Below are 8,569 nucleotides of genomic sequence, written 5' to 3' on the forward strand. Positions count from 1 at the left end.
GTCGGTGGAGCTACGTGGGGCCCACGAGGGTGGGGGGCGCGCCCAGGGGGCAGGCGCGCCTCCCTGCCTCGTGGCCTCCTCGTTCGTTTCTTGACATCCACTCCAAGTCCTCTGGATCACGTTTGTTCCAAAAATCACGTTCCCGAAGGTTTCATTCCGTTTGGATTCCGTTTGATATTCCTTTTCTGCGAAACACTGAAATAGGCAAAAAAACAGCAATTTGTACTGGGCCTTGGGTTAGTAGGTTAGTCCCAAAAATAATATAAAAGTGTATAATAAAGCCCATTAAACATCCAAAACAGATAATATAATAGCATGGAACAATAAAAAATTATAGATATTTTGGAGACGTATCAGTGTGCCCAAAATCTTCCAATCCCCCGTAGAAGGTTTCAGAGATTATTAATCCGACTACCTTGACATGGGACGGGGCTGCTCTCGAGGAGCACTTCTATGCGATGGACAAGGAAGCAATTCTAAATATACCTTTAAGATCTAGGGTCCGTGAGGATTTTTGGTCTTGGCATTATGAACGGTTTACAGTGTAGTCTGCGTACAGGCTCTTATCCTCTACCAAGCAGCAACAGACAGATTGGCTGGAACATAACGAAGGTCACTCCAATGGAGAGACAGATCACAGGTCATGGGCTAGGTTATGGTTGTTGGGGAACACAGTATTTCAAAAACATTTCCTACGATCACGCAAGATCTATCTAGGAGATGCATAGCAACGAGACGGGAGAGTGTGTCCACGTACCCTCGTAGTCCGAAAGCGGGAGCGTTTAGTAACGCGGTTGATGTAGTCGAACGTCTTCACGATTCAACCGATCCAAGTACCGAATGTACGGCACCTCTGTGTTCAGCACACGTTCAGCACGATGACGTCCCTCGAGCTCTTGATCCAGTTGAGGACGAGGGAGAGTTCCGTCAGCACGACGGCGTGGCGACGGTGATGATGAAGTTACCGGCGCCAGGGCTTCGCCCAAGCACTACGAAGATATGACCGAGGTGTGTAACTGTGGAGGGGGGCACCACACACGGCTAAGAAAAGACTTGGTGTGCCTTTGGGGTGCCCCCCTCCCACGTATATAAAGGAGGGGGGAGGAGGAGGCCGGCCCAAGGGGGGCGCGCCAAGGGGGGGGGGTCCTACTTGGACTCCCGGTCCAAGTAGGATTCGGCCTCCCGCCTTTCCTATTCCAACAAGGGGAAGGAGGGAGAGGGAGAGGGGAAGGAAGGGGGGCCGCGTCCCCTCCCCCTAGTCCAATTCGGACTGCCCTTGGGGGGGGGGGGCGCCACCTTGTGGCCTTTCCTCTCCTTCCCCCTTATGGCCCATCAAGGCCCATAACTTCCCCGGGGGGTTCCGGTAACCCCTCGGTTCCCGATAGATATCCAAAACGTCCCAAAACCATTCCAATATATCAATCTTTACCTCTCGACCATTTCGAGACTCCTCGTCATGTCCATGATCTCATCCGGGACTCCAAACAAACTTCGGTCATCAAATCACATAACTCATAATACAAATCGCCATCAAACATTAAGCGTGCGGACCCTACGGGTTCGAGAACTATGTAGACATGACCGAGACACATCTCTAGTCAATAACCAATATCGGAACCTGGATGCTCATATTGGCTCCTACATATTCTACGAAGATCTTTATCAGTCAAACCGCATAACAACATACGTTGTTCCCTTTGTCATCGGTATGTTACTTTCCCAGGGTTCGATCGTTAGTATCCTCATACCTAGTTCAATCTCGTTACCGGCAAGTCTCTTTACTTGTTCCGTAATGCATCATCCCGTAACTAACTCATTAGTCACATTGCTTGCAAAGCTTATAGTGATGTGCATTTCCGAGAGGGCCCAGAGATACCTCTCCGATACACGGAGGGACAAATCCTAATCTCGATCTATGCCAACTCAACAAACACCATCAGAGACACCTGTAGAGCATCTTTATAATCACCTAGTTACGTTGTGATGTTTGATATCACACAAAGTGTTCCTTCGGTACTCGGGAGTTGCATAATCTCATAGTCAGAGGAATATGTATAAGTCATGAAGAAAGGAATAGCAATAAAACTAAACGATCATAATGCTAAGCTAACGGATGGGTCTTGTCCATCAAATCATTCTCCCAATGATGTGATCCCATTCATCAAATGACAACACATGTCTATGGTTAGGAAACTTAACCATCTTTGATTAACGAGCTAGTCAAGTAGAGGCATACTAGGGACATTCTGTTTTGTCTATGTATTCACACATGTACTAAGTTTCCGGTTAATACAATTCTAGCATGAATAATAAACATTTATCATGATATAAGGAAATATAAATAACAACTTTATTATTGCCTCTAGGGCATATTTCCTTCAGTCTCCCACTTGCACTAGAGTCAATAATCTAGTTCACATCGTCATGTGATTTAACACCAATAGTTCACATCTTTATGTGATTAGTTCACATCTCCATGTGACTAATACCCAAAGGGTTTACTAGAGTCAATAATCTAGTTCACATCGCTATGTGATTAACACCCAAAGAGTGATCATATTTTGCTTTGTGAGAGAAGTTTAGTCAACGGGTTTTCCACATTCAGAGCCGTATGTATTTTGAAAATTTTCTATGTCTACAATGCTCTGCATCGAGCTACTCTAGCTAATCGCTCCCACTTTCAATATGTATCCAGATTGAGACTTAGAGTCATGCGGATCAGTGTCAAAGCTTGCACCGATATAACCCTTTACAACGAACTTTTTGTCACCTCCATAACCGAGAAACATGTCTTTATTCCACTAAGGATAATTTTGACCGCTGTCAAGTGATCCACTCCTGGATCACTATTGTACCCTCTTTCCAAACTCATGGTGAGGTACACAATAGGTCTGGTACACGTCATAGCATACTTTATAGAATCTATGAGTGAGGCATAGGGAATGACTTTTCATTCTCTTTCTATTTTCTGCCGTGGTTGGGTTTTGAGTCTTTACTCAACTTCACACCTTACAACTCAGGCAAGAACTCCTTCTTTGAATGATCCATTCTGAACTCCTTCAAAATCTTATCAAGGTATGTACTCATCGAAAGTCTTATCAAGCATCTTGATCTATCTTTATAGATCTTGATGCCCAATATGTAAGTAGTTTCACTGAGGTCTTTCATTGAAAAATTCTTATTCAAGTATCCTTTTATGCTATCCAGAAATTCTGTATTATTTCCAATCAACAATATGTCATCCACATATAATATCATAAATGTTATAGAGCTCCCACTCACTTTCTTGTAAATACAGACTTCTCCAAAAGCCTGTATAAAACCATATGCTTTGACCACACTATCAAAGCATACATTCCAAGTCCAAGATGCTTGCACCAGTCCATAAATGGATCATTGGAGCTTACACACTTTTTTAGCACCTTTCGGATCGACAAAACCTTATGGTTGTATCATATACAACTCTTCTTTAAGAAATCCATTAAGGAATGTAGTTTTGACATCCATTTGCCAATTTCATAAAATGCGGCAATTGCTAACATGATTCGGACAGACTTTAAGCATAGATACGAGTGAGAAACTCTCATCGTAGTCAACACCTTGAACTTGTTGAAAACCTTTTGCGACAATTCGTGCTTTGTAGATAGTAACACTACTATCAGTGTCCGTCTTCCTCTTGAAGATCCATTTAATCTCAACGGCTCACCGATCATTGGTCAAGTCAATCGAAGTCCATACTTTGTTCTCATACATGGATCCCATCTCAGATTTCATGGCCTCAAGCCATTTCGGGGAATCTGGGCTCATCATCGCTTCCTCATAGTTCGTAGGTTCGTCATGGTCTAGCAACATGACTTCCAGAAAGGATTACCGTACCACTCTGGTGCGGACCATACTCTGGTTGACCTATGAGGTTCGGTAGTAACTTGATCTGAAGTTTCATGATCATCATCATTAGCTTCCTCACTAGTTGGTGTAGGAATCACTAGAACTAATTTCTGTGATGAACTACTTTCCAATTCGAGAGAAGGTACAACTAACTCATAAGGTTCTACTTTCCTCCCACTCATTTCTTGTCGAGGAACGCAGTATTTCAACAATTTTACCTACAATCACGCAAGATCTATCTAGGAGATGCATAGCAACGAGCGGGGAGAGTGTGTCCACGTACCCTCGTAGACCGAAAGCGGAACCGTTTAGTAACGCGGTTGACATAGTCGAACGTCTTTGCGATCCAACCGATCCAAGCACCGAACGTATGGCACCTCCGCGTTCAGCACACTTTCAGCTCGATGACGTCCCTCGAACTCTTGATCCAGTTGAGGTCGAGGGAGAGTTCTGTCAACACGACGGCGTGGCGACGGCGATGATGAAGTTACCGGCGCAGGGCTTCGCCTAAGCACTACGATGATATGACCGAGGTGTGTGTTGGGGAACATAGCAGAAATTCAAAATTTTCCTACGTGTCACCAAGATCAATCTAGGAGATGCTAGCAACAAGAGAGAGAGAGGGAGTGCATCTTCATACTCTTGAAGATCGCTAAGCGGAAGCGTTACAAGAACGCGGTTGATGGAGTCGTTCTCGCGGCGATTCAAATCGCGGAAGATCCGATCTAGCGCCAAACGGACGGCGCCTCCGCGTTCAACACACGTACAGCCCGGGGACGTTTCCTGCTTCTTGATCCAGCAAGGGGAGAGGAGAAGTTGAGGGAGAACTCCAGCAGCACAACGGCATGGTGGCGATGGAGCTCGTGGTTCTCCCGCAGAGCTTCGCTAAGCACTATGGAGGAGGAGGAGGAGTTGGAGGAGGAGAGGGCTGCGCCAGGGATGTGGTGCTGCAGCCCTCCCTCCACCCCTCTATTTATAGGGAGAAGGGGGAAGGGGGCCGGCCCCTCTAGATGAGATCTAGAGGGGGGGCGGCGACCAAGGGGGAGGGGGCTTGCCCCCCAAGCAAGGGGGGCGCCCCCCTTTAGGGTTCCCCCAAACCCTAGGAGCATGGGCCCTAGGGGGGATGGCGCCCAGCCCACTTAGGGGCTGGTTCCCTTCCACCTACAGCCCATAAGGCCCTCCGGGGCAGGTGGACCCTCCCGGTGGACCCCCGGAACCCCTCCGGTGGTCCCGGTACAATACCGGTATACCCCCGAATATTTTCGGTGACCGTATGATGACTTCCCATATATAAATCTTCACCTCCGGACCATTCCGGAGCTCCTCGTCATGTCCGGGATCTCATCCGGGACTCCGAACAACCTTCCGTAACCACATACTATTTCCCATAACAACTCTAGCGTCACCGAACCTTAAGTGTGTAGACCCTATGGGTTCGGGAACCATGCAGACATGACCGAGACGTTCTCCGGCCAATAACCAACAGCGGGATCTGGATACCCATGTTGGCTCCCACATGTTCCACAATGATCTCATCGGATGAACCACGATGTCGGGGATTCAATCAATCCCGTATACAATTCCCTTTGTCTATCGGTATGTTAATTGCCCGAGATTTGATCGTCGGTATCCCTATACCTTGTTCAATCTCGTTACCGGCAAGTCTCTTTACTCGTTCCGTAACGCATGATCCTGTGGCTAACTCATTAGTCACATTGAGCTCATTATGATGATGCATTACCGAGTGGGCCCAGAGATACCTCTCCGTCATACGGAGTGACAAATCCCAGTCTCGATTCGTGCCAACCCAACAGACACTTTCGGAGATACCTGCAGTGCACCTTTATAGCCACCCAGTTACGTTGTGACGTTTGGTACACCCAAAGCATTCCTACAGTATTAGGGAGTTGCACAATCTCATGGTCTAAGGAAACAATACTTGACATTAGAAAAGCTCTTAGAAAACGAACTACACGATCTTGTGCTATGCTTAGGATTGGGTCTTATCCATCACATCATTCTCCTAATGATGTGATCCCGTTATCAATGACATCCAATGTCCATGGTCAGGAAACCATAACCATCTATTGATCAACGAGCTAGTCAACTAGAGGCTTACTAGGGACATGTTGTGGTCTATGTATTCACACATGTATTACGGTTTCCAGTTAATACAATTATAGCATGAACAATAGACCATTATCATGAACAAGGAAATACAATAATAACCATTTTATTATTGCCTCTAGGGCATATTTCCAACAGTCTCCCACTTGCACTAGAGTCAATAATCTAGTTCACATCACTATGTGATTGTAATGAATCCAACACCCATGGGGTTTGTTCATATCTCGCTTGTGAGAGAGATTATTAGTCAACGGGTCTGAACCTTTCAGATCCGTGTGTGCTTTACAAATCTCTATGTCATTTTGTAGATGCAGCTACCACGCGCTACTTGGAGCTGTTCCAAATAACTGCTCTACTATACGAATCCGGTTTACTACTCAGAGTCATCCGGATTAGTGTCAAAGTTTGCATCGACGTAACCCTTTATGACGAACTCCTTTTCCATCTCCATAATCGAGAAAATTCCTTAGTCCACTAGATACTAAGGATAAGTTCGGCCGCTGTCATGTGATCCCTTCCTGGATCACTATTGTACCCCTTGACTAACTCATGGCAAGGCACACTTCAGGTGCGGTACACAGCATAGCATACTGTAGAGCCTACGTCTAAAGCATAGGGGACGACCTTCGTCCTTTCTCTCTCTTCTGCCGTGGTCAGGTCTTGAGTCTTACTCAATACTCACACCTTGTAACATAGCCAAGAACTCCTTCTTTGCTGATCTATTTTGAACTCCTTCAAAATCTTGTCACGGTATGTGTTCATTTGAAAGTACTATTAAGCTTTTTTATCTATCCTTATAGATCTTGATGCTCAATGTTCAAGTAGCTTAATCCAGGTTTTCCATTGAAAAACACTTTTCAAATAACCCTATATGCTTTCCAGAAATTCTACATCATTTCTGATCAACAATATGTTAACAACATATACTCATAAGAAATTCTATAGTGCTCCCACTCACTTCTTTGGAAATACAAGTTTCTCATAAACTTTGCATAAACCCAAAATCTTTGATCATCTCATCAAAGTGTATATTCCAACTCCGAGATGCTTACTCCAGTCCTTAGAAGGATTGTTGGAGCTTTGCATACTTGTTAGCACCTTCTGGTTGTATCACATACAACCTTTCCTCAAGAAAATCGTCGAGGAAACAATGTTTTGACATCCTATCTGCAAGATTTCATAAATAATGCAGTAACTGCTAATATAATTCCAACAGAATCTTAGCATCGCTACGAGTGAGAAAGTCTCATCGTAGTCAACTCCTTGAACTTGTCGGAAAACATCTTAACGACAAGTCAAGCTTTCTTAATGGTGATACTTACCATCATTGTCCGTCTTCCCTTTTAAAATCCATCTGTACCCAACAACCTTACGACCATCAAGTAGTTCTTCCAAAGTCTATACTTTGTTTTCACACATGGATCCTCTCGGATTTTATGGCCTCGAGCCATTCGTCGGAATCCGGGCCCACCATCGCTTCTCCATAGCTCGTAGGTTCATTGTTGTCTAGCAACATGACTTCCAAGACAGGATTACCGTACCACTATGATGTAGTACGCATCCTTGTCGACCTACGAGGTTTGGTAGTGACTTGATCTGAAGTTTCATGATCACTATCATCAGCTTCCACTTCAATTGGTGTAGGCGCCACAGGAACAACTTCCTGTGCCCTGCTGCACACTAGTTGAAGTGACGGTTCAATAACCTAATCAAGTCTCCACCATCCTCCCACTCAATTCTTTCGAGAGAAACTTTTCCTCGAGAAAGGACCCATTTCTAGAAACAATCACTTTTGCTTCCAGATCTGAAATAGGAGGTATACCCAACTGTTTTGGGTATTCTATGAAGATGCATTTATCCGCTTTGGGTTTGAGCTTATCAGCCTGAAACTTTTTCACATAAGCGTCGCAGCTCCAAACTTTTAAGAAACGACAGCTTAGGTTTCTCTAAACCATAGTTCATATGGTGTCGTCTCAACGGAATTACGTGGTGCCCTATTAAAGTGAATGCGGTTTTCTCTAATGCCTAACCCATAAACTATAGTGGTAATTTGATAAGAGACATCATGGTATGCACCATATCCAATAGGGTGCATTTATGATGTTCGGACACACCATCACACTATGGTGTTCCAGGCGGTATTAGTTGTGAAACAATTTCCACAATGTCTTAATTTTGTACCAAACTCGTAACTCAGATATTCATCTCTATGATCATATCATAGACATTTTATCCTCTTGTCACGACGATCTTCAACTTCACTTTGAAATTACTTAAACCTTTCAATAATTCAGACTTGTGTTTCATCAAGTAAATATACTTAGAATCTACTCAAATCATCTATGAAGTAAGAGCATAATGATATTCACTGCGTGCCTCAGCACTCATTGGATTGCACACATCAAAATGTATTACTTCCAACAAGTTGCTTTCTTGTTCCATCTTACTGAAAACGAGGCCTTTCAGTCATCTTGCCCATGTGTTATGATTTGCATGTCTCAAGTGATTCAAAATCAAGTGAGTCCAAACGATCCATCTATATGGAGTTTCTTCC

The sequence above is a fragment of the Aegilops tauschii genome, chromosome 5 (genome assembly GCF_002575655.3).
Source record: "Aegilops tauschii subsp. strangulata cultivar AL8/78 chromosome 5, Aet v6.0, whole genome shotgun sequence".
NCBI lineage: Eukaryota > Viridiplantae > Streptophyta > Magnoliopsida > Poales > Poaceae > Aegilops > Aegilops tauschii.